The sequence below is a fragment of the Aquarana catesbeiana genome, linkage group LG02 (assembly GCF_042186555.1).
Source record: "Aquarana catesbeiana isolate 2022-GZ linkage group LG02, ASM4218655v1, whole genome shotgun sequence".
Taxonomy (NCBI): Eukaryota; Metazoa; Chordata; class Amphibia; order Anura; family Ranidae; genus Aquarana; species Aquarana catesbeiana.
This window is the reverse complement of record NC_133325.1, coordinates 641,504,434-641,532,324: the sequence shown is the minus strand read 5'-3', so window position 1 is coordinate 641,532,324 and position 27,891 is coordinate 641,504,434. Positions and strand designations below refer to the sequence as shown.

The 27,891-nt window shown below is 42.3% G+C and overlaps 1 protein-coding gene across 7 annotated transcripts in view; it reads left to right on the top strand.

The window, feature by feature from the left end:
* CDKL5 (cyclin dependent kinase like 5) overlaps positions 1–27,891 on the top strand; it is a 571,173-nt gene that overhangs the window by 125,956 nt on the left and 417,326 nt on the right. Inside the window, exon 2 of one of the 7 annotated variants that reach the window (XM_073616449.1) lies at positions 348–486. The exons of 5 other annotated variants lie outside the window; for them this stretch is intronic. The gene's annotated coding sequence lies outside the window, so the exon portion shown is untranslated. Of the gene's footprint in view, positions 1–344; positions 487–27,891 lie in introns of all 7 variants that reach the window. One more of the 7 variants, XM_073616448.1, reaches the window with a different exon arrangement.

Genomic DNA, 27,891 nt, shown 5'->3' with positions numbered 1-27,891 from the left:
GTGACTATAAACGGGGCAATAGCCAATAGCTTTCGTCTCTTAATTTATTCTGAGCATGCGTGCCACTTTGTGCGTCGGATTTGTGTTCACACGATCGGAATTTAAACGATCAGATTTTGTTGTTGGAAAATTTTATATCCTGCTCTCAAACTTTGTGTATCGGAAATTCCGATGGAAAAAGTCCAATGGAGCCCACACACAATCAGATTTTCCGACAACACAATCCGATCGCACTTTTTCCGTCGGAAAATCCAATCATGTGTACAGGGCATAAGAGTTAATAGCCCCTTTTTTATAGGGGACAGGAGAAACAGTTTTACTTACCTGATCCTCTGCTCCCCCAGCAGATGGCGCTCGACTCGGCATCATCACGTCTAATGCAGGACTATGAATTCTGCTTTGGTCTTGATGACGTCAGGACCCTAGACTGCTGGAGCGTGGGCGAGAAGAAGCTGCAGGTAACAGTCTAGCTGCTGAGAGAATCGGGTAAGTAAATATTCTTTTATTGTTCCCCTAGACCAGGAGTGCCCAACCTGTGGCCCGCATGCTACATGTGCCCGCTGATGTGGCCCATGACCTCCTGCTCTGGGATGGTGGGTTGGCAGGGCCAGATCTCAGGTTCCTGTCCCACCATCCCAGAGCATCAAAGTTCTGAATGGAGCCAGCTCTAGAGGAAGCATGGCTGCTCATACCACAGGCGGAGTGATACCAGTTGCAATCCGCCTGGGACTGCAACAGCTTGCAATACCTGTAGCAAGGGAGATTCCTGAATGGAAGATTATTATTAAAGGTCAGTTTATATTCTACAATCACTATATGGACATTATCTCTTCTGCAGTGGTTACTTGACTGCTTTCAAACTGATCCGCAGGTGCACTTGCGGGTTACCTGCACTGAGCCTTAGACTTCTGTTATTACCTGTGAGTTTGATGCGCATTCAGGAGTTTTGGTACGCTTTCAGAAAATGCACCCCACCTACAGGATATACTAGGATATATATAGGATATATCTACGGCAAAGTGCAGCTAACCCGCAGGAAAGCCACAGGTGCACTGTGCAGCACCCCCATTATGGGTAAATCACAGCGCATCAGTGTGAAAGCAGCCTTAGGCCCCTTTCACACAATCTGTCCCGATCGGGTCCACCTGTCCGTAATTTAGTAGGACCCACCTGGACCCTTGATTCACCTCTATTGAGGTACAGATGTAAACGGACTTGTGTCCGTTTACACCCACCTACCTCCAATCCGATCCGTTAAAAAAAAAAATAGTAGGGGATCTGTCGAATTGGAGGGCTCATAGAGTAGAATGGACTGTGTCTGTGTCTGCACTGCATGTGCAGAGTGGACACGGACCTGTCATCCGCCCTCTCCACTCATTGTGGCCCGCGACCAGTTACCAAGTCGCTTAAGTGGCCCTCGCTCTTAAAAAGGTTGAGCACCCCTGCCCTAGACCTAAACGAGCAATTAACCAATGAAGTGTAGGGACAGCCCCACCCCACAGGGTCCTTTTTTAGTTGCCTGGACTTGTGCTTTCCCGATTATGTAGAATAAATAAAAATCCATTATTAATAGGCAGAGCTCCTGGTAATGGCGGCAGGAGGTCCAGAGCTGGGTTGTCGAGTGTTAAGCTCTTTCTCCCCAAGCCTGTGGGTGATTTATCAAGTTCTGGTGTGTTTGTGTGAGCTGACCCCTTGGAGATAAACTACCTGATGATTGTAGAACAGGCATAAAAACACATATTTACCAGCTGTACATGATTATTATTATCTTACAGTTCAATGTGTCGTTTTTCTTATGTCAAATGTCATTCTGAGAAGGAAGAGGGCTGAATCAAAAGGTGAGGCTGACACTGTGTATCAAGATGATGTACAGAAAATTAAAGTATATTACATTCTCAGAATTGTAATGCAAATTACAGTCGTGTGAAGGTACGTGTTCTGGTCATTTGCTTAATAGATCTTGTCACACTGTTGTCCAGGGCAGTCTATTACGATTACACAAATGCCGTATAATCTCTCTCTTGCTGGCTCTACCCCCTCCATCATTTGGAAATAGACAGATAATGAATATGGAATGGTGGTAAAGTTGTGTATTCTGCAGTGACATGAACAAGATAAGGTTAGAGGTTATCAAACAGCACTTTGAAAAGGAAAAAAAAAATATTAGCAATAATATACAGATTTGCTAGAACACAGTTCGAACACAGCATTAAAAAAATAAGGCAAGAGTGCCATTTAATACTAAAGGGTAACATCAGTTTATATATGCTGTGATCAAACATGTTAGTTCAAAAAAACATAAAAAGAAACATTTTCTTTAATTAAGAAATGTTAAAATGTGTTTTACAATAGGCCGACATCCCAACATGCTGTGTGTCTTGAAAATAAAAACTTGAAAAGTGTAAGTTTTGGCAAGTTTTTCTTTTTTTAATCTTTTGTTTTCTGTGTCCCATTGGGGAAATTTTCAGTTTCTTCCCATCTAAAAAAGGGAAAGCCCCTTTTAGACAATTGTCACAAGAAAAAGTGTCCCACTGGTTGATCAAAAGAACATGACTAATGCATGGATTTACTTATGCTAATCTAGATTCCTCTAGCCCTTTATTTAATTGACACCAAGTTCTGTTTACAGAAAGATACAGATTTTCTATGGAATATTGTAGATTACTTTGGATAACTTCTATGCAGAACTGAAATTTAAATTTTTCCAGACTGCAAATGCTGAGTAGCTATAATTATTGCCACTGAAAATTTAATGCACATTATTTGTGTCTTTTTTTTTTTTTTTTTCACTTTGGTGCATTTTCTCTTAAAACCAAAAAAACAAATTGTATTATACAGTATTTAATTCTGCTGCCAAATCACATTGTTGGAAATGGAGTCTAGAACTGTTGGGTTTGCATGATTATCAGATGTGTGATTCTTATTTATCTGAGTGCCTTTAGCCCAGCAGTGTTTTGTTCTGAAGTTCTTCTGGTGGGATCTGTAGGCTGGCCATTGATGGGTTGAAATTTGGCCCGTTCAGGGACCTTTTGAATTTCAATCCATGTATGGCCATTCCTGCTCGAGACAAGTCAATCTAATGTTCGGCTGCTCTTGAACATGAATGTTAGAAATTTTTCATTTAACCAGCAGCTGCAGTCAATCGACTGCAGCACTGATCAGTGTATTTTGACAGTGGAGGGGTCCCTGCTATCAGGATACAATAGCACAGCAGGGAGTACTGTATTTCTCTATCAACCTTGCTTGTGTGGATAGAGAAATCTTTTTTTTTTTCTTTTTTTTTTAATCAGTCCGCTGGCTGATAAAAAAAAAAAAAAATCCATCTATGGTCAGCATTAGACTTCACATCTCTTAGACTGTTGTATCTTCTTTTATTTTTTGGCTAAGCATCACCTGCTCCAGGTATTATCTATCACTGTGTTATGAAGGTAGTTTGCTCACTAACTGATAAACCACTATACCTTTTTTCCTTAAGCTGGCCATACACTAGTAGATTTCCGAACAAACACTCATATGAACATTTGTAAATTGAAAATTCTCATTGCATTCAGTGACTTGATGAATGTCGTTGAACGTATTTCAAAATTTCATTTGCTTTTAAGTTTACAATAAACGGATCTTCCCAAACAAAAACCAGATGCGCTGTTGCAAATTCATTTGTTCAAGGAAAATTTTCCATCCTGCTTCTTTGAATTTTCTCATCATTATAGGCAAAAACAAATGTCGATTTGGCTACACTAACGATCGGGAAAATCAAAGGACATTTCCAAAATGAAAAATGTTCAAATTCAATTCTACTAGTATATGGCCAGCTTAAGGAAAAAAGGTATAGTGGTTTATAAGTTAGTGAGCAAACTACCTTCATAACACAGTGATAGATAATACCTGGAGCAGGTGACGCTCAGCCAAAAAATAAAAGAAGATACAACAGTCAAAGAGATGTGAAGTCTAATGCTGACCATAGATGGATTTTTTTTTTTTTTTTCATCAGCCAGTGGACTGATAAAGCTTGGACTATTCCCACACAGCTGGCATACAGCAGATATACAATTATTTAAGGATATAAGGCTAGAACAGGGTAATTATAGACAAGTAAATCTGACTTCTGTTGTGTGTGTGAGTTATTTGAAAGTATTCTAAGGCACGATACTTTAAAATATGTAGTAGCAAACAATTTAGATATTCACCATGGATTTTAGATTTACTAAAAGAGTAGTGGGTGTTGTCTTTGCAAAGTGCATGCTAAATCGAAACTAAAGCCTTCATGATAAAAAACAGTGAGTTGGCAAGCTTTTATTGCAGAAAAGACATGCAATGTCTCTTCCGCAATAAAGTAGTTACCTGTCTGTAGTTATTTGTAGAATGTACACTGAGCAGTGGCGGCTGATGGACATTTTTTTTTTTTTTGGGGGGGGGGGTGGCAAACAGTGCATCCATTGCACCCACAGTCCCCCCCCCCCCGGTCCGGTCAGTTTGGGAGCAATTACCCCATCTTACCCCATCCATGGTGGGCAGTGCTTCACCCAGACGACAGGCGGCAGGCATCACGGGCAGCTTCCCCTTCCCCTTCTCTTAATTTTTTACCTCTTTCTCTGCTTCTCCAGGAAAAAAGAGAGCTTTTTGGCAGGGTGTTTGATTTCCCCCTTCTGGCGACTTATGTCCTACTGCTCTTTATATCCCTCATAGTCTTTTTGCCAGTTTTATTGCCTGCGTTCATGCTCTGAGCAATCTTCCACCAGACTTGTTTATGATCATTGTGGGTCATTATTCTACCTCCTTGCAATGTTTACCATTCCCTGTAATGTGTTGATATTGTATCAGGTTCAGCAATGATGGTTGAAGGCCTGCATTTTCTAATAATTGTTCTTATTGTCGCTATAAATAAAGAATTAGAAAAAAGAAAAACAGAGACAAAGAAGGTTATTGATAAGTTTATCAGCACCATTTGGTGCCAACCTATTGCTGCAAAAGCCAAGGATATATAAAACAGGAGATTGAACTGGTGTTCCGGCCGAAATTATACTTTTTAAATAAAAATACCCCTATAATACACAAGCTTAATGTATTCTAGTAAAGTTAGTCTGTAAACTAAGGTCTGTTTTGTTAGTTTATAGCAGTAGTTTGTTATTTTATAAACTTACAGCAGGCCGTGGCCATCTTAAGTGTGGGCATCTGAAGTTAGACTGTATTTCTTCCTGGATCTCATCCTTGCAGATCTCGCACATGCTCAGTGCAGCACAAGCAGTGTAATAGGTTTCAGGTCAGGTTTCCATAGCAACGGCAGTTTCAGAGGAAGTTGCCGCCCCACATGCTCAGTGCAGCACAAGCAGTGTAATAGGTTTCAGGTCAGGTTTCCATAGCAACGGCAGTTTCAGATGAAGTTGCCACCCCTTCCCAGAAGGCATTGCAAACAGGAAATGATGCAATGGGCCGCGGCCAGGGAGGAGGAAGTGAAAAATGAATACAGCAGATATACAGTAGGTGCTGAGAAAAAAAATAAAAAAATATCCAATTTGTTTACAGTGCACAGTTTAGTGAGGGATGCTGAAGAGTTGTAAAAGTGGGTGGAACTCCACTTTAAGACATGTGGCGCTAATATAGTGTTACCCATGTATAAAAAAGGTGGTATGGCCACAACTACACTATGTCCAGAAATGGGCACCACCATCATAGAATTTAAGCGTTTTGGAGAAAAAAAAATGAATAACAGTAATAAAAAATCTTACATGGAGGGCATGAGCCATGCGGCTTAATCTCAAACCTTGGCCTAGTATCCAGAGGGGATCAACAGGGACACAGTGATCTTGCTAGCACCACCTTGTGCCTGCACTTTAGTGCGATGTTATATTTTAGACCATTTCAGCTTCTGAGGTGCACTGGACCCATCAAAAGAATGGTTGACCGTTATATTTTGTCTCGACTTTGTGTCGCTCAATTCATAAAGAGTTTCTAAAACACTCTTAAGAATTATGACATTCCTCTGCATGACAAATGTTGATGCAGGCGACAAATCCATGCATTCATGTACATACAGGCACCCTATCCTCAGCGCATCTGAGCGTCTCACAAACAGCTCTACAGGCAAAGATATTCAAAGCTAAGTGTGCGGAGCTTGATGGGAATTCAGACACTAGTTCCCCATTAGTTCCTCTCCCTTGAGATGGACAGCGGGCAGTGGATATATCCATAGCTAAAAGACAGCCTGCTATTGGCTATAAAATCCACCTATTGCTTGCTGTCAGTCACAAGGAGCCAGTGGACCTGATGATGAACTAGTGTCTCAGCTTCCCCATCAGGCTTCACCCACTGTCAGCATCCCTAACCATCGGTGACAGATGGGAATAGGAGGAGGTAGCAGCCACTACACAACGTATAGAGACACTGCCCTGTCTCTTTGTGCTAACTTACAAATGGTCATAATTAACTCCAGTTCCATTTTCTACCCTATGACTAAGCTCTGGTGGGCGGGAAGAAACACGTCATGGGTCTTGATGTTTGGTAGAGACACGTAGGCTGAGACCACTCCAAACCTCTGAGTTACAAAGGCTGGTCGGGAGAGCAGCGTTCTTCTTTATTCACAAACGAACTGGAGAAAATTTTTTCTGAATTTGGTGCAGTAATAGCGCCACTTTGCAAGTCAAATGCGATCTCTGTGCAATGCGATTTCAGCCATACAAACAGTATGGCTGAATTTGCATTGGATTCGGCCCAAACTCGCACAGGACCCTTTTTTGGTCTGCGGCAGAATCAAATCGCGTGGATATTCACACCCATGCAATATGATTCCTGTCCGAATTTGCAGTTTGCATTGCGATATGCGAACTAATTTGGGGGTTTCATTAACTTTTAATTGACACTCCCAGCAGTTCGCATATGGCAGTGTGAACTGCCGCCGGGAGACATGCGATGTGGGAACCCTCAGTGGATGCACAGGGTTCCCGCATTGCTGCAGTGTGAACCGAGCCTAACTGGACATTGATTGCATACAGGTTTTATTTATGACACGTGTTGTGAGAAAACATAGTGCACCATGCTACATTATTCAAACAGAACATACATAATTAACTATTCTTTATTTTACGATTGGACTAATGGGTTTATGGCATCTGCTGTACTAGGTTAAGACAAAAGAATATCAACAAAGCTTAAGAACATTCTAAAATTTCAGTTGAGAATGTTGCTATGGTGCTTTTTGCAAACAACCCATGAAACAGAAATTAGAACAAAAAAAAAAAATGCATAAAGTTAAAAGGAATATTTTTTTTTCTACATGTATATGTGAATTAGGTCAACATAATTGAAGTACTCTTTGGGGTTGATTTACTAAAACTGGACAGTGCAAAATCTGTTGCAGCTGTGTATAGAATGCCAATCAGCTAACTTCTAACTTCAGCTTGTTCAATTAAAGTGGTTGTAAAGGCAGAAGGTTTTTTTATCTTAATGCATTCTATGCATTAAGATAAAAAAAACCTTCTGTGTGCGGTAGCCCCTCTCAGCCCCCTAATTCTGGCCACCTAGGTGACTCTTCCTCTCCCCCTAGGGGCCCCTCCCTCTAGGCAATCTTCTGGGACACGTCACAGTTCCCAGAAGACTGCCTGTCCACTCAGAGAGCGTAGTGCGACTCGCGCATGTGCAGTGCGCGCCCGGCCATGAAGCCACAAGCTGTCACGGCTGGGTGCCCACAGTTCCAATGACGGCGCCTTGGAGAGGGAGGGGGAGAGCGGAGACTTTAGGCGGCTGCATCGCTGGCCCTTGGGACAGGTGAGTGTCTGTTTATTAAAAGTCATCAGCTATACTTTTTGTAGCTGCTGACTTTTAATAAACTGAAATAAGCCTGGAACTCTGCTTTAACCACATGCCAACCAGTGCACAACGATATACGTCGGCACAATGACACGGCTGGGCAAATGGGCGTACAGGTACAGCCCCTTTAAATTTGCGGCATTGTGTACTCCGTGACCGTGCCTGCGGGTGCCACGCACTCAATGTCTGGCAGGGGCCCGCAATCGTGTTACGGAGTGGCAGAACGGGGAGATGCCTGTGTAAACAAGGCATTTCCCTGTTCTGCCTAGCAACATGACAGAGATCTACTTCTCCGTCATCAGGAGCAGTGATCTCTGTCATGTTCTAATGAGGCAATCCCCTCCACAGTTAGAATCACTCCCTAGGACACACTTAACCCCTTGATCGCCCCCTAGAGTTTAACCCCTTCCCTGCCAGTGTCATTTACACAGTAATCAGTGCATTTTTATAGCACTGATCGATGTATAAATGACAATGGTCCCAAAATAGTGTCAAAAGTGTCTGATGTGTCCGCCATAATGTTGCAGTCACGATAAAAATCGCAGATCGCCGCCATTACTAATAAAAAAAATGTTAATAATAAAATGCCATAAATCTATCCCCTATTTTGTAGACGCTACTTTTGCGCAAACCAAACAATGTACACTTATTGCGATTTTTTTTTTTACCAAAAATATGTAGAAGAATACATCGGCCTAAACTGAGAAAGAAATTAGTTTTTGGGGGATATTTATTATAGCAAAAAGTAAAAAAATATTGGTTTTTTTTCAAAATGACGCTCTTTTTTTTTGTTTATAGCGCAAAAAATAAAAACCGCAGAGGCAATCAAACACCACCAAAAAAAAGCTCTATTTGTGGGAAAAAAAGGACGTCAATTTTTGTTTGGGTGCAACGTCACACGACCGCGCAATTGTCAGTTAAACCGACGCAGTGCCGTATCGCAAAAAGTGCTCTGGTCAGGAAGGGGGTAAATCCTTCCGGGGCTGAAGTGGTTAAGATTAGATAGGTTAGACCAGACTTCTACTGGTAGAAGTACAAGTAGAATAATGCCTTGAAAAGGCTTTATTCATGAATCTCTTTGTATCTACATTAGACATGGATAAATAAAAACTTGAGTACATGGTCTTTAGACAAAAAAAGTAACATTCATATAAAATTACATCATTATGCAGAAATCTCTTGCAAGCAACCGTACATTTTATTCAATCACTGTTATTCTGGATGTCATGTAATGATTAACCACACACATCTGTGTCTAATGATAGCTATATATTCATCTATACAGCTGTTACCAGCTATGATTAGTTTGAATTTCCATTTATGTATATTAATAGTTACCATGCAAATCAAATCTAATTTCATACTTGTGCCATGGATGGATTTGTTTTTGCAAGTTTAGGTAAGGAAGATTATGTATAAATGATATGGAACCTACCACAGTAAGCTGAACTGTGGGTGCAAATACTTTAATTTAATTACATATACAGTAAAACCTTGGTTTGAGAGCGTTTTGCAAGACAAGGAAAATGTGTAAATAAATTTTGACTTGATATACAAGCGATGTCTTGATATACAAGTAGCATCATGTCACAACAGAGTATAAATGAGAAGAGAGGCACCTCTAAGTGTAGCAGTATGGTTACATTTCCGGTACTTTGACGCTAAATACCGTTGTTATGGCAGCTAGCTGCGGTATTTTCAACAACGGCGAGCGGTTCTCTTTGTGATAAAAGTGGTCTCTGCGGCGGATGTGCCGTAAGATCACTTTTATCGGGGGCGGGAGAGGGGCCCCTCCCTCCCGCCGCACTCCAGTCGTCTCCGTCGTTTACCGAAGCCGTCGGTAGTGGTGGAGATGATCGCGTCCTCTCCCCTGACAGGCCTGGAGCCGAGTGAGGGAAAGATGGCCCCCACTCGGCTCCATAGCATTATATGGCGGACGGAAGGGACGTCAAACGTCACTTCCGCCCAATGGTCTTAAAGGAGAAATTTTTTTTTGTTGCAAAAAATAAAGAAAAAAAAATGTCATTTAATTTTTCTTTCTTTTTTTTTTATTACATTTTCGAAAAATGAACAATCGGCTGTGAGCACAAACGATACTGCCATCATGTAATGAATGATAAATCATTCAGTGGACATAAATGAATGCATTTTTTGTTCGTTTTTTTACATACACCTAGTGCAGACAGTTCGGGCGGGAAACAATATATCGTTCGTTTGGCAGAAAGTTTCCAAACTTGCCCTTCCTTTTTTCGGCTCAAAAACGTCACAACGATTATCGATTTTGTGTCATTAACTGGCCAAAAAACGAAAGAACTGTCTAAATGAATGAATTTCAGACGATTTTTCGTATATAGTGTATGGCCAGCATAAATGTGAGATCTGAGGTCTTTTTGACCCCAGATCTCACATTTAAGAGGTCCTGTCATGCCTTTTTTTCTATTACAAGGGATGTTTACATTCCTTGTAATAGGAATAAAAAATTCTAGTCCTCTGCTACTGGTCACATGTTAAAAAAAAAAACAAAAAAAAACCTTTAGAATACAGAGTAAAAATAAATAAATAATATCCATAAACTGGTTTAAATTGTCATACAAATATATATATATTTTTTTTTAATCCAACAAAATTTTATTGAGTTTGCAGGAAAAACTTTACAAGCATTGTAAGCAGAACTGTATGACTCCTCTTATACAATACATTACATAATCCAGTGAACAATCATCAGCATCAATATAACACGTCTAATACATTGTTCCAATTACATTCCACCTCAATCTGTATCTCACCTGGCATTGATTCCTAGTAACCTGTCATATATCAACTCCATAGGTGCTAATCCCGGCACATCCAACCAAGGACCCCATATTTTTTCGAAATTTTGCATGCTACCTCTGTGTTGATAAACAAATATATATTTGAAATCAAATATTTACTGTTTTTGGGCAATAAAATGCCTTCAGCCTGTGTCGTAGAATAACAGTGGGGTGAAGCCTCCAACAATCAAGATGTAATATCCCACTCCCATTGTGTTTAGCTACTTAGTGGGCATGGAGGAGGAAGGAGGGAGTGGGTTGTCATTTATCACTGTGTATATGTCCACATATGTTACTCTATAGTCACTACTCAGATGTGATAGGGAGAAAATACTCAGGGTAGATGATACAGGGAAACTGAGCATATGCACTAGCTGCCAACACTGCTCTACAAAATCTCCAACTGCAGTGGGGACATAGACTGGAGGGAGGGATAGATCACAGCAGAATCAGCCAGGGTTTTTGCAGAATACAGAAATTGAAGCCCATAGTGATTGAGTGACATAGTGTAATACAACATTTATTGATAGTTTTTAATGATGTGGGTTTAGTTACACTTTAAAGAAGTATATTATATATAAAACTTGCTTACTCAGCCACCTGTGAAGGAGTAAATATCTAAAGTATGTTCTCCAGTTATAATATATATATATATATATATATATATATATATATATATATATATATATATATATATATATAGGCTTACCCACTAAAAAAGATGGGCAGCCCCTACTTGATCCTCACTGCAGATTTGCAATATGCTCTCTTGAAACAAATAGTAGTATTTATATATCACTGTTTATATTACATATTAAATAATTTCATATTTTGTACCCTAAGAAGGCTTGCACAAGATGTCAGCCTTGAAGGATGTAATGATGGATATATCTAAGTCCCTTCCCCATGGCCAGTCCTAGGGTAACAGATGCCTGTGTGCAGAAATATTTCTGGCGCCCCCACACACAATGGCGTGGTGATTTTACTAACTCCTCCCCTTTTACATATGTTTCTATGGCAAGGACTGCAGCCTCATCAGTGCCCATCTGTGCAGCCTCACTGGTGCTCATCAGTGCAGCCTCATCAGTGCTCATCAGCACAGCCTCATCAGTGACCATCAGCACAGCCCCACCAGTGCCCAACAGTGCCTATCAGTGCAGCCTCACCAGTGCCCATCAGTGCAGCCATACCAGTGCCCATCAGCACAGCCTCATCAGTGACAATCAGTGCAGCCCCACCAGTGCCCATCAGTGCAGCCTGATCAGTGCCTATCAGTGCAGCCTCAACAGTGCCTATCAGCACAACCTCACCAGTGCCCATCAGCGCAGCCTCACCAGTGCCCATCAGTGCAGCCTCACCAGTGCCCATCAGCACAGCCTCACCAGTGCCCATCAGCGCAGCCTCACCCATGCCCATCAACGCAGCCTGATCAGTGCCCATCAATGCAACCTCAACAGTGCCCATCAGCACAGCCTCATCAGTGCCCATCAGCGCAGCCTCACCAGTGCCCATCAGTGCAGCCTCACCAGTGCCCATCAGCACAGCCTCACCAGTGCCCATCAGCGCAGCCTCACCCATGCCCATCAACGCAGCCTGATCAGTGCCCATCAATGCAACCTCAACAGTGCCCATCAGCACAGCCTCATCAGTGACCATCAGCACAGCCCCTCCAGTGCCCAACAGTGCAGCCATACCAGTGCCCATCAGCGCAGCCTCATCAGTGACAATCAGTGCAGCCCCACCAGTGCCCATCAGTGCAGCCTGATCAGTGCCTATCAATGCAGCCTCAACAGTGCCTATCAGCACAGCCTGATCAGTGCCCATCAGCACAGCCTCACCAGTGCCCATCAGTGCAGCCTCACCAGTGCCCATCAGCACAGCCTCACCAGTGCCCATCAGCACAGCCTCACCCGTGCCCATCAACGCAGCCTGATCAGTGCCCATCAATGCAACCTCACCAGTGCCCATCAATGCAGCTTCACCAGTGCCCGCCAGTGCAGGGGATCAGAGAGAGGAGAGGAAGAGGAGAGCCAGCCAGATCATCATATAGAGCGGGGATCGCCCGCTGTGATAGCTTTGATTTGAATCGCCCGGCGCTCACAGTCACACAAAAACCAGCCTCCTGGATCGGCTCCTATGATAGACATCACATGTCCCGGCATTGGACCAGTGTGCTGTCTATCAAAGGAGCCGATCTAGGAGGCGGGACTTTGTGTGACTGTCTACGGGTGCCCAGCAATTCAAATCAAAGCTGTCACAGCAGGCGACGCTGGCCTGACACCCCCCCAATGTGTGGCACCCAGGGTGGACCGCCCCCCCCCTGTTGGTATGCCACTGACTTTGGCGCCCCCCCCGTCTCAGCTCATGGCACCTGGGCGCGGTGCACCATGTGCACACGCTAGGATCGGCCCTGCCCTTCCCTACACAGCCAACGGCACTAGGATAGACATATGCCAACAAACCTATAAGGCACGTGTTGTTGAACAGATAGCAGGACATCAACTTTTAACACAACCACAGAAAAAGTATAGCTTTTTGTGTGGTTTCTTTTGAAGAGCAACGAGCACCACAGCAGTGAAATCTCCAAATTACACTCCATATCTAGTGGTCAGCAGTGCCTTAGCTCAGGAGTCTCCAAACTTTCTAAACAAAGACTAGATTATGGTCCTTCAGATTTTAGAAAGGTCGGACCGTGGCCAGTTGGAGTAGAAAATGCCCATGCACGGTGGAAGATGTATTCTCTGACCCCCAGGGTAAATATGTTTTAGCTGTGTTTTTTATGTGGGGCCAGAGATATATAGCTGTGTTCGTGTGTATATATCACCTCCTTTTGTGGGGACTCTTTTATATAGTCTCTTAGAAAAAATTGATTTGTATGGTCAAGCTAAGTTATTGATAATGGGAGAATTTAATGCTATACGTGATCCTGTTTTGGATAAACCAACCCCTCTTAAATATTTCTCTGGAGAGCTCTCTAATTGGGCCCAGATGTTAGATCTGGTAGAAGCTTGGCGATGGAAAAATCCATCAACTAGATCATACTCCTGTTTTTCAACTTCCTATAAGACTGCCTCCCGCTTAGATCTAGCCTTTGTTCATTTGGGGATACTAGCGGATATGGTAGATGTTAAATACTTGCCGAGTGGGTTATCTAACCATGCTCCGCTTATGCTTACTCTATGTTTACATCACTTTTGAGATGCAGCACAGTGGAGATTGGGAACTCACTGGATTTCACATCCAGATATGGCTAATAAAATTCCATCCCTTCTAGAAGAGTATTGGGAATTTAATGCAGGATTGTCTACTTCCGCAATAATATGGGATCCCTTTAAGGCCTACACAAGAGGACAGCATATATCAGCTATTAAAGCAGTTTATAAAGAGTAAAGAGTGACACTTTGAATCTTAGAGTGGATGAAAAAACAGTTCAATATGCTGCAGATCCCTCAGAGTTTAACTTTAATGCTTTAATCCATGGTAAACGGGCCTTACATCTGCATGTGGCTGAGGCCACGAGGATGGATTTATACAAAAATTAACAGAAGTCCTTTGAGCAGGGGGATCATAATGGTCGTTTTTTGGCCATGATGGCTAAACATGAACAACCTAGTATTCCTAGTACCCCCTCTGGAGATATGGCCTGTACACAGTCTAAAATTCTGGAGACTTTTCGGCAATTTTATCAGACATTGTATACATCTTAGTTGTCTTCTGATTTCCAGCCAACTGAATTTTGCGGCTTGGCTGGACTCAGTTGCACTGGCCTGGCTAACAGATAATGAGAGGGAGATGCTAGTACACCCAATAACATCGGAGGAGGTTCTTTCGGTCATTGGTTCCTTTCCATTGGGGAAGTCACCAGAACCGGACAACCTTCCTATTAAATTCTATAAGGCCCATGGAGAGCTTTTAGCTCCTGTACTGGCCTCTCTTTACTCTGGTTGTCTGAAGGAAGGAGCTTTATCGGACTCAATGAGTCATGCTCATATAGTTTTAATTTGTAAGCAACCAAAAGATCCATCCTCTTGTGCTTCATACAGGCCTATTGCTCTTTTGAATGTAGACTTTAAGATCTTGACAAAGCTCATCTCCCGACGATTACAACCTATGTTATAATTTATTCAGATCAGACGGGGTTCATGTCTGGTAGGGCTACCGACGTGAATTTGAGGAGATTATGTACTAATATTCATGCTTCACATCTTAACATAGGATCTAGGATAATTTCCTACCTAGATACAGAGAAGGCTTTTGATACTTTGGAGTGGCCCTTCTTGGGGGAGGTACTCCATAGAATGGGCTTTCCAATGGTATTTATAAAATGGTTGCAGGTCTTATATGGAAATCCCACAGATGCAGTGAAGATGGGGGGAAGATTGTCAACCTGTTTTTCGTTGTTTAGGGGAACTCAGCAGGGCTGCCCTCTCTCTCTGACCCTTTTTGCTATTGCTATGGAGCATATGGCGGAGGCTTTATGTACCTCCCCCAATGTTAAGCGATTGCGGATTGGTTGGTTGTAGGAGAGCGTAGCCTTGTACACAGATGACCTCTTATTATTTTTGAATGATGCCGGACCCTTTCTTCAAGGGGTCTTAAAGATATTGGGCTCTTTTTCAATGGTTACAGAGCTGAAGGTAAATTGTAGTAAGACCTTGCTGTTCACAATAGACATGGAGGCTCATAGTTCGGCTTTGAATGATATTCCATTGCAGTGGGTAGAGAACTTCAAATATTTAGGAGTTGTAATTTCCCACCAAGCTTCTGAATTTATTTCCCTGAATTAGACTCCGATTTTAGGAGATATTGGGTCAAAATTGAAAGCATGGAAGTCTCTACCATTGTCTGTACTCCGACGTATTCATTTTTAAAAATGAAAATTATCCCAAAATGTATGCATTTATTTAGACACTCTCCTCAGTGTATATATGTCCAACAAGATGTGTTACCGGCGCAAAACTCAGTTTTAATAACCCATTAATCTAGTTTGCTGGAATCATGTGGGTCCACCCAAGAAATAGTGGAATGCAATTACAGTAAAAAGTGGATTGTGCTAACTTTTGTGTATATTAACCACCATAAATTGTGCAAAGTAAAAAATATTTCTATATTGATCCTATAATGAAGTGTTTTTCTCTGCCATCTATATTGGTGTAATGATATTTTTCTCTTTTTTTGGCTTTATGTCAAAAAACTTATCTTTCCCATATGTTATTTCTGATCAAAACGTATCTAGGTGAAACATCTTATAGTGTTACCAATCACCGTATAAAGTGCTAATGCTAACAAAATATTAAAAAATATATAGGTATATAAGTAAGTGAGAAATAAACTGAAAACTAAAATCATACAATGCGCCAATATTACTTCATTCATAGAACTCCCATATCAATGTATATATGTGCTGCACAGTGCAAGAAAATTTGCTGAAATTTTTTTTTTGAAAAATGTCTAAAACATGTGCACCACAGTACACTAGATGTCCTCAGTGAGTGATCACTCCTGTGCAGTAATAACATTTTTCTTCAATATAAAGTGCTCCAAATTTACCACTTATTGTGATTTCACCACACAAAACATGCGGATAGCCATCACTCTTGTGCAGTAATAACGTTTTTCTTCAATATAAAGTGCTCCAAATTCACCACTTATTGTGATTTCACCACCACCTGTTGCAATGGCCACTCACCAGATACGGTAAGAATATGCACCTTTGGTTCAATTAGGATAACCACTCCGTTTACGATGGGTCCAATCGCAGCCTGTTCAAGCAGTACAATAGTGTCTCTTGCTCTATATAGTGCTCACAAAAACATGTGGATAGCCATCATGGTGTAGTAGGGCTGGGAGATTTTCTTAAAAAAAAAATATCTTCGATTCTCTTAAAAAAAACTTGATTCACGATTCGAATCGAGTTTTTTTTTTTTTTTACTTTGGAAACCGTGCCAGCCCTGAGGCGCTGCGGGCATGAGCTTTTAGGCGAGGCCGCGGCTTCGGCCTAGTCCGCAGCGTCTGGCCTCGCGGACTAGGTCAAAGCCGCGGTCTCACCTAAAAACTCATGCCCGCAGCTCCTCAGGACCGGCGCGGTGAAAAAAAAAAAAAAATCTAAAAAAATCGATTTGCTTAAATTTTGAATCGATTTGACCTCTCAACTCGATTCAAGATTTAAATCGATTTTTTCCCCAGCCCTATGGTGTAGTATGTAACTCTCATTTATTTAAAAAAATTAAAAAAACATAGTCAAACTCACATATTTAGGTGCCCCTAAGCCGGCAGCAAGCTAATACACCAGTGTATGTGGAGTGGAGTCTCAATCTGTCCTAGTGTCTCCTCATAGCGGTGTGCGTTCCAAGCTTCACACCCGTATGATCGGACGCGGTAGGATAGGTTACATACTACACTATGATGGCTATCCACATGTTTTGTGTGGTGAAATCACAATAAGTGGTAAATTTGGAGCACTTTATATTGAAGAAAAACGTTATTACTGCACAGGAGTGATCACTCACTGAGGACATCTAGTGTACTGTTGTGCACATGTTTGGGACATTTTTAAAAAAAAAAATTTCTGCAAATTTTCTTGCACTGTGCAGCACATATATACATACATATATACATGGGAGTTCTATGAATTAAGTAATATTGGCACATTGCATGAGTTTAGTTTTCAGTTTATTTCTCACTTACTTGTATACCTATATTTTTTAATATTTTGTTAGCACTAGCACTTTATACAGTGATTGGTAATACTATAAGGTATTTCACCTAGATACATTTTGATCAGAAATAACATATGGGAAAGATAAGTTTTTTGATATAAAGCCAAAAAAAGAGAAAAATATTACACCAATATAGATGGCAGAGAAAAACACTTCATTATAGGATCAATATAGAAATATTTTTTACTTTGCACAATTTGCACACTTTATGGTGGTTAATATACACAAAAGTTAGCGTAATCCACTTTTTACTATAACTCTCCTCAGTGGCTTCCTATATCCTTCTTTACAAGGTTAAATCAACTTTTTTTCATCCTTTTTATAGGGATCGAAGAACCCCAGGTACAAATTAGCCACCCTGATGCACCCTTGCGAACAAGGAGGTCTGGCTTTTCCGGATTTATATAAATACTTTTTAGCCACTCAGTTGGTTACGGCCGCATGGTGGCTGAACCCAGATGTTAATAACTCCTCTACTCGGCTGGAAGCAGCAGTGGTAGGTTCTATAGAAGCTCTTAAGGCACTTTTATTTAAGGGCCATAGGGCATCATAGCAGTTGACTGCTTCAATGCTTAATACTATTTGAGCTGGTTTAAGATGGGAGGCTGGTTTTAGATGTGAGCATTATCCTAATGCCCCGTACACACGGTCGGACTTTGTTCGGACATTCCGACAACAAAATCCTAGGATTTTTTCCGACGGATGTTGGCTCAAACTTGTTTTGCCTACACACGGTCGCACAAAGTTGTTGGAATTTCCGATCGCCAAGAACGCGGTGACGTACACCACGTACGACGAGACTAGAAAAGGCCGATTCAGAACCAAGCGCGGCACCCTTTGGGCTCCTTTTGCTAATCTCGTGTTAGTAAAAGTTTGGTGAGAGACGATTCACGCTTTTTCAGACTCGTGGCTTTCAGATCGTTTTCTGCCGTTCAGTTTGTGCTTGTGGGTTTGTATCTGCTCTTCAGTGCGTGCATTCAGTTCGTATCAGAGTTTTCTGTGCGATCTTGCCCGCTCGTTGCTGTTTTTCAGGTCGCTCTTCACAGGCCTTGCTGTTCTTCAGTGTGTTCTGTTACTTCGTTCTGAGCAGCCGACCGTTTTCTAGCCATGTTTCGTATGCGTACTCCTCGTAGAGTTCGTGCTGTGCGGGGGCTTGGTGTTGGGGTCCTGACCTTGACACAAGTCCAGTCCATGAACAGGGTGGGGAGGAGTTCATGGACCAAGAATTGGTTGCTTCAGCGTGACCAGTTCTGTCATATGCCTTTGCTCCGTGAGATCTGTGAGAATAATCCTGATGATTTCAGGAACTTTCTCAGGATGACGGGCCCCGTATTTCACCGTCTGTTGGCTTCGCTTACCCCCTATATCAGCAGGCAGGATACCTGCATGAGGCAAGCCATCACTCCGGAGCAGAGGTTGGTCACTACCTTGCGGTATTTGGCCACAGGGAGAAGCCTGCAGGACCTCAAGTTCTCGACAGGCATCTCCCCCCAGGCTCTGGGGATCATTATCCCAGAGACCTGTTCTGCCATCATCCAGGTCCTGCAGAAGGAGTATATGAAGGTAAGATTTTTATCCTTTTATATCACATTTTATTGTATTGAATGTTTGATAATATATTGTATTTCTTCCCTCATTCCCTAATTACCATGATTGTGATATGCTGTGAATGTCCCCTTTGTTCTCATGCATGCTGGATTTTTAGGTAATTATTATTTTATGTCCTTCATACATATTTGCCCTTCAATAACCTCCCCAGCATGGTCTTTCCTGGCCTATATTCACCTCATGTAGTCACTTAACAATGTATTTTATCAGCTCCATAGTAGTGCTTTACCCCAAACACCCCCTAAAATGTTTGGAAATGTTATTTTTGATTTAAATTCAGGCAGAGTGCCAGAGGGTTTTTTTTGTGGTGTCCCCAAATTTTTTTTAACCCTCCCTCCCCCAACTGCTAAGTCAGCTGATCCCAATTCTCTATCCTCAATCATCTATCTGCTGACTTTGCCAAACCCATACACGCTATACCCATCTCTTTACTGGTCAGATGTATGGATGAATTCCCCAAAGCATGTAGTGCAAGGGCCTGCCTGTATACTTTCCAATGGTACTGTTTAAAGTTTTGGTATCCTATTATTATCTTGATAGGTAATAGCAGAATGTTCAAATGTCCTCAAATGTGTACAGTGTGTATTTATATCTTTGTATTATGACACTTCTTACCTGTCCAGTGGTCTGCCAATAGTGTAACTAAGGAGGGGCTGTTCCAAGTAATACCCATTATTTAGGCATTCATCTCTCAATGAAGTGAAGAGGGTTACCTGTCCAAGAGTTCCCCCCCCCCTATAATGTTAGAAATGGCCCATGAGAGGGGGGGAGGGGGAATATGATAGGTGTACCTTATACTTTGGCCTTGTTAAATTCCCCTTAGTAAATGCTATCTGGAGGTTGCCCCATAATGTTTGTGTATAATCTGCTTGCCATGTATCTTTGAAAAAATAGTAATGTTTATTGTTTTTTCCTCAACAGTTTCCTTCAACGCCACAGGAATGGCAGACTGTGGCCTCCCACTTTGCCCAGCGGTGGGACTCTCCTAACTGCGGAGGGGCAATTGATGGGAAACATGTCCACATCGTCCCACCACCCAACTCGGGGTCGTACTATTATAATTACAAAGGGTTTAATAGTATAGTGATGTTGGCGGTGGTGTCGGCTAATTACGAGTTCTTGTATGTGGACGTGGGGAAGAATGGCCGGATGTCCGATGGTGGAGTGATCGCCCAGACGGAGTTCTACAGGCGTCTCCAGAATGGCAGCTTGGACTTGCCACCTCCAGAGGACAGTGTTGAAGGTCTCCCATTTGTGTTCGTTGCTGATGAAGCATTTGCGCTGGGGGACCACCTGATGCGGCCATTCCCGATGAGGACCCTCACCCCGGAACAGAGGGTTTTTAATTACTGGCTGGCCAGAGCCCGAAGAGTGGTGGAGAACACATTTGGAATCCTGGCCAGCCGGTTCCGATTATTTCTGACACCCATCCATATGGCGGAGTATAAACTGAACCATATAATACTTGCCTGCTGTGTTCTCCATAATTTTTTAAGAAAACATTCAGCCAACTATGCTGGCTCAGTTGGGCCTGAGGCCGGAATCCCTAATCCATCAACACTGACGGCACTTGAAAGTGGCCGTCCTGGCTTGCCCTCCCTGAATGCCCGTGATGTCCGGTTACGCTACCTGGAGTTCTTTGCGGGTAGGGGGGCTATCAATATGCCAGACAATCTGTGACACCTTTTTCAAATAAAAAACAACCAAAAGAAATTCTTTGTGGACATTTACTGCTTGTGTTTGTTTTAGCTGACCCTGACAGAAATGTGTTGAGTGCAGAAAATGTTGTGATTGGGTAACCTTATAAAAAACAGTGTTGGCTGGTACTTCCTAAATGCAAAAACACATTTCACTACAAGTGCACTTGCAACTGCACTGAACCTGCACTTGTAGTGCAAAGTGGATTTGCCCTTAGGAAATAACCCCCATTTTTGCATAAAACAGCAATTACATCACCCCAAAAGTGTTGTAGTGTTGAGACAATAATCCACACATTCTTGAGTAAGGCACTTTTTTATACCTGCACAATCACATGTGCATTTCCCAAAGGTTTTTAAAACAAACCAACATGTTTGTTGTATAACAATGTTTGCAGTAGCATTATCAAAAATCGAAATATCCATTTCAGATAAAACAGGCCTGTGTAAAACCAACAAGAAAGCCAAAAAACTTGAACTTACAAAGTTCACATATGGTAAAACCTGAAGGCTATATCAGACATGAGTATTTAGGAACTGTGTTTGATATAGCGTTCAGATGGGGGGAAATCACCCCTGGAAAAGCCAAATTTGGAAGATGCAAACCAATTTACGAATGTCAACATGTGCTATCTGCCATCAGGGGGGATCAAGGGACGTGTTTTGGGGGAGCAAGCCCTTCCTCAATGCGACTTTATAATTGAGGAAGGGGTTGCACCCCCAAAATGCGTCCATTGATCTCCCGTGATGGCAGATAGCACATGTTGGCACACTGTGTGCATCCTCCAAATTTGGCTTTTCTAAACATTGAAAAAATTTTCGTACGATAAAACAGGTGATTTTGTGGGGTTTAAATTCGCCCCAAAACATCAATGATGTTATTATTTTTTTTTAATAACATCACTGATTTGTTGCTGGATGTTTTGCAATTAGAGATTACACCCCATGATCTCCCCGATGAGTATCTGGGCACTTTCAGATGTAAAGCGTCCTGGATCACGATCACCTAAAAAGAGATAAAGAACAAAAAAAAAGGTCTCAAAAATCTGCCACCATCCATCTCTTTTACCTGAGCCTGTGGTCGCAGACACTCACCTGTTGTGGTGCCAATCTCCACCACGTCTTCTTCTTCCTCCTGCTCAGCTTCTTGGGTTGGTATTTCCCCTTCTTCCAGAGGGGGGGGGGGTCTCTGGTCTCCTGGGATGAGGGGTGTCCTAGTCTTTTCTCCCCTATGTAAAACAAAAATGGTATACTTAGCACACAGATATTTGAAGGCAGAACTAGAAATAGGAAACATTGCTTGGAAGTGGGGTACAATTGTCTATTTTAGCCGAGTTCCAAGATGTATATTTTTTAGTGTCCTTTGTCAAGCTGCAATACTTTACCTGTTTAGTACAAGCTTCACAGATGTAGCCCCCCCTATAGTATACACTGGAGCACCTGTGTGGCCCCCCTAATAAAAATGGTGTTCTGGGGTCCCACACTAGTGCTCCAGTGTCCAGATGTGAAAACAGCTGCTCAGTGTCCTCTCTTTACACACAATCTAGTTTGCATTTCATTCTAGTAACAAACCCATCTACACAAACAAATATTTGGCATCCAAGTAGGCCCCCAAAAATGTGTGAAAATGCATATGGCCTAAACAATGGTGTTCTAGAGGCCGAAAGAAAAATGTTTGATACGAACGAATAATGGGCCCATGAACATTAAAGTTGACCTTTTTAAACGTTACAATTAATAAAAGCATATGGAGCAGAACGAACGTAATAAAGACAGAAAGAATAGGAACACAGCACAACTACTTACTTTTTTGCAGCACTCTCCGGATCTTTCGGTACTGCTCTGGCTCTCTCAACTTCAGGTCCGACCACCGCTTCCTGAGCTGATCTTTTGATCTTCGTACCCCGAAATTCCTCTCAAGACTCCTGACCACTTTCGCCATGATCTTGGCCTTTCTGATGTTGGGGTTGGGGTAAGGCCCATATTTTCCGTCATAGTCGGACTTCCTCATGATGTCGACCATCTCCAACATCTCCCCAAACGACATATTTGTGGCCTTAAAACGTCTCCTTCTGGATCGGGACGTGCCTGGATCCGGGCTTTCCTCCTCCTCCTCCTCGTTGCTAGAATTAGCACGCACCTGCTGTAACTCCGCCATGTGCTCTTCACCCACTGCGCCGAACGAAAAGGGGTGGGAAATACACTAGAAAGAACGTCAGGGGCGGGTGGAGTTACACGCATGCGCAGTGTGTATAAAGCGTAACACGCATGCGTATTACGTACGATCTGTGAGCGGAGGAAGGAGCATTGGACGCGCCGATCGTAAGAACGAAGGTAAGAGACAAACTTGTGCCTATACTGCTTCTAGATTGAGGCCTATATTGTAACAAGATTAGGAGAGTTTTGTCTGACATTAGGCTTTGTCTTGTGTTGTGTCTTGCAGTGAACATGGATATCTTAATGAAAGACAATGACTTCATGTCAGTATTCATAGATATGCTAAGTGAGCTGCCCTGTCTGTGGGAGATTACCCACCCCCATTTCAAAAACCAAGCAAAGAGGAAGGCAGCACTGGTGCAATTGTGTGAAATTGTGAAGCAGGTGACCCCCACGGCAGACATCACCAATTTAAAGATATTAATTGGTGGCCTGAGGAGTACATATCTAAGGGAGCGCAAGAAAGTCCTGGATTCACAGAGACCCGGAGCAGCAGATGACATCTATGTCCCCAGGATGTTGTACTACGACAGGCTGCACTTTCTGGCAGGCCAGACTGAACCCAGGCCATCCCTCTCCACTCTTCCTTCTACGCTTCCTTCCCCCCCGGCTGAGGCTTCTGACACCCAACCTGGGCCTTCCAGGCCACATGTGGAGGAGCCCAGATTGAGCCAGGTATAGCATTCCTCTAAATATTTCTGCTTGTCCAATCAATGATGTTAACTAGATGTTAGTTGGGAGTACTAATTTAGGATTGTGATTGATGATGCAAAAACTAAAACTATGTCCCTTTTTCATACACAGGGAAGTCTCAGCCAGGAGGTGGCCGGGCCGAGCCGGCTGGCTGATATCAAGGTCCCTCCACCCCCCCTGAAAAGAGAAAGTGGCAGTAGGAGGAATACCCTAGAGGAGGCTGCTATAGCATTCTTTTGGAGGGCTACAGAGGTCCTGGGAGCACCACACACCATGCAGGAGAACATTGCTGCCTTCATAGCCTATAAAATGCAGAGGATGGAGGAGGGCCAAAAAGCCTTGTGTGAGGCCCTCATATCGGAGGCTCTGGAGAAAGGTATGAGGGGCCAAATTACACCTCACACACATCTTTGGGATGGTCCTCCTCCTCCTCCTGCAGGTCCTCCTCCTCCTCCTCCCTCTCCTCCAGGTCCCCCCAGTGCTCCTCCATGTCCTCCCAGTCCTCCTCCTCCTCCAGGTCCTACTCCTCCTCCTGCCACATCTCCAACAGCACAGCCACAGCCCGGAAGGAAGCGTGGAAGGAAGACCAGACAGTGATTGCCCTGGGTTCAGTCTGGTCGGCCAAAAGATGCAGCCTCTTGTGGTACCACAGCCTGGGGACACAGATGTCATCTGCTGCTATCCAGATCTCTGCGAATTCTGGACCAGACTGCCCTCCCTTACATATGGACTCCTCAGGCCACCAATTTTGATGTTGAAGAATTGATGTCTGCCGTGGGGGTCCCAGGCTTCGCTAATTTCTCTTGTTGATCCAGTGTTGCCTTCCTCTTTGTTTGGTTCTGATCCCTTAATAAAGGATTTTTGTTTTGAATTATACTCTCCTATGTGTTTTACTTCAAAAATGACAGTTGGTTTGTGAGGATTCAGGTACATTTCAAATATACAATGTGAAATGAACAAGGGACACCAACACCAAACAATCTCCTGGAGATTAAATAATAAAAGATATCAATGGTGTTGGGGTAACTTGACACACAAAACACACCCAAAAATATTCTGGAGTAAAAATAAAAATAACATTGAACAAAGATCAGCCTTGGAAAAAATCCAAACATTAAAGAAAAAAAAAGGCTTAAAATCCAAAATAAAAAAAAATTAAAAAATATAAAACTGTCAGATGTGACAACTAATAACAATATATTCAGGGAATCCCACTAAAAAAACACAAATAAAAGTTTGTGAGAAGTGTGTGTGAATATGAGCAGCAAAACTACTTAATTCTTGTAAAGAAGAAGAGAGTGCGCTGTATTAAACCATTTTGAACATTGCAGCGTGACGAAAGTGCTGTATCCATTGCGAACGCTAAGTTTACCAGAACGAGCTGTCCCGTGTTGGAATTTCTTCTGAGCATGCGTGGCACTTTGTGCGTCGGAACAGGCCACACACGGTCGGAATTGACACGATCGGATTTTGTTGTCGGAAAATTTTATCTCCTGCTGTCCAACTTTGTGTGTCGGAAAATCCGATGGAAAATGTCCGATGGCGCCCACACACGGTCGGAATTTCCGACAACACGCTCCGATCGGACATTGTCCATCGGAAAATCCGACCGTGTGTACGGGGCATAAGAGTGCGATTTCTCCAAGTACCCCTCTATTGTTTAATCCTACTCTTCCTCAATTTTTTAAAGTAACAGAGCCTATTGCATGGAGTAAATATTACATTAAATTACTTTCCCAAGTGGTCACTGATCGGAAGCTGTCTACTTTTTCTACACTTACTTCGATTTTTAATTTACCTAGTTCCCATCTATTTAGATATTTTCAGCTTCTCCATACTTTTCATGCACAGTTTCCACAGGATAATTTAATGATTATGCAGTCCACTTTAGAATCAGTACTCAGGTCTGAGTGTTTGGATAAGGCCACTTTGAGACTATATTCTCAGCTTACCTTAACCACTTCAGCCCCAGAAGGATTTACCCCCTTCCTGACCAGAGCACTTTTTACAATTTGGCACTGCGTCGCTTTAACTGCTAATTGCGCGGTCATGCAATGCTGTACCCAAACGAAATTTGTGTCCTTTTCTTCCCACAAATAGAGCTTTCTTTTGATGGTATTTGATCACCTCTGCGGTTTTTATTTTTTGCGCTATAAACGGAAAAAATGATATTTTCTACTTTTTGTTATAAAAAAAAATCCAATAAACTCAATTTTAGTCATACATTTAGGCCAAAATGTATTCAGCCACATATCTTTGGTAAAAAAAATGTCAATAAGCGTATATTTATTTTTTTGCGCAAAAGTTATAGCGTCTACAAGCTAGGGTACATTTTCTGGAATTTACACAGCTTTTAGTTTATGACTGCCTATGTCATTTCTTGAGACGCTAAAAAAGTGATTGAATAATGACAACAACAAAAAATTACAAAAAGTTGTCACTAAATGATATATTGCTCACACGGGCCATGGGCATATGTGGAATTGCACCCCAAAATACATTTAGCTGCTTCTCCTGAGTACGGGGATACCACATGTGTGGGACTTTTTGGGAGCCTAGCCGCGTACGGGGCCCCGAAAACCGCCATCAGGATTTCTAAGGGCGTAAATTTTTGATTTCACTCCCCACTACCTATCACAGTTTTGAAGGCTATAAAATGCCCAGATGGCACAACCCCCCCCCCCCCAAATGACCCATTTTGGAAAGTAGACACCCCAAGCTATTTGCTGAGAGGCATGTTGAGTCCATGGAATATTTTATATTTTGACACAAGTTAAAACACACTATATTGCCCAAATGTTTGATGAAATAAAAAAGATGATCTTAGGCTGAGTAAATGGATACCAAACATGACATGCTTTAAAATTGGGCACAAACGTGTAGTGGCAACAAAATAAATACATTTTTAAAAGCCTTTAAAAGCCTTTACAGGTTACCATTTTAGATTTACAGAGGAGGTATACTGCTAAAATTACTGCCCTCGATCTGACCTTCGTGGTGATACCTCACATGCATGGTGCAATTGCTGTTTACATTTGACGCCAGACCGACGCTTGCGTTCGTCTTAGCGCGAGAGCAGGGGGGGACAGGGGTGCTTTTTTTTTTTCTTTATTTTTTTTTTGCTTTTTTATCTTATTTTTAAACTGTTCCTTTCATTTTTTAAATTTTTTTTAATCATTTTTATTGTTATCCACAGGGAATGTAAATATCCCCTATGATAGCAATAGGTAGTGACAGGTACTCTTTTTTGAAAAAATTGGGGTCTATTAGACCCTAGATCTCTCCTCTGCCCTCAAAGCATCTGACCACACCAAGATCGGTGTGATAAAATGCTTTCCCAATTTCCCAATGGCGCTGTTTACATCCGGCGAAATCTAAGTCATGAAATGCTCGTAGCTTCCGGTTTCTTAGGCCATAGAGATGTTTGGAGCCACTCTGGTCTCTGATCAGCTCTATGGTCAGCTGGCTAAATTACCGGCTGCATTTTCAGATTCCCTGTTGAGACAGGAGAGCCAGAGAAAAACACGGAAGATGGTGGGGGTGGGGGCATTCCCTCCCACTGCTTGTAAAAGCAGTCTAGAGGCTAATTAGCCGCTAGGATTGCTTTTACATGAAAGCCGACCGCTGGCTGAAAAGAATGATACCAAGATGATACCTAAACCTGCAGGCATCATTCTGGTATAACCACTCAAAGTCGTGAATGGCGTACCTGAAGACAAAAAAATGGTTAACAATAAAACACAGTAAACAGTAAAGTATAAAAAAATTGCATACCTGAAAAGCAAACATGATAAAACATAATAACAATAAAACATTGCAGAATAGAATACAGTAAAAAAGAGCAGGACAATAGAGAGAGAATAGAGAGAGAGAGAGAACAATAAAACGACAACTATTTTTTTTTATTTTATATATTTTTTTTTTTTTACACTTTTTTTTGTAACTAACTTTTATAACTGTAACTGGTTACAGGTTCGGGTCTCTCAAAATGCGATGGCATCTTGGGAGACCCTGTGAAAGTGTGCCTAGTCTGTGCAATGCTGTACCCTACGCTAATACTCAACTAGTGTATGGTAGCGTTCAAAACATTCACCAATGCAAAGACCAGGATTGTCAGGACAGGAGGGACAATAATAGCGGATGTCACGCTGCAGACACAACATCTTTTTTGGGGGGGTTTGTTGGGTCGGGGTACTCGGGAGGACATAAAGAAAATGCCTCTCATGCAGCCGACTGCATTTGGTTGGGGATGTGAATGGGGGAAGTACGGGCGCTGCAGAATTGGTGGGTTCCCAATTATTAGGATTGGCGAATGCAGCAGGAAGGGCATTATGGGCACGA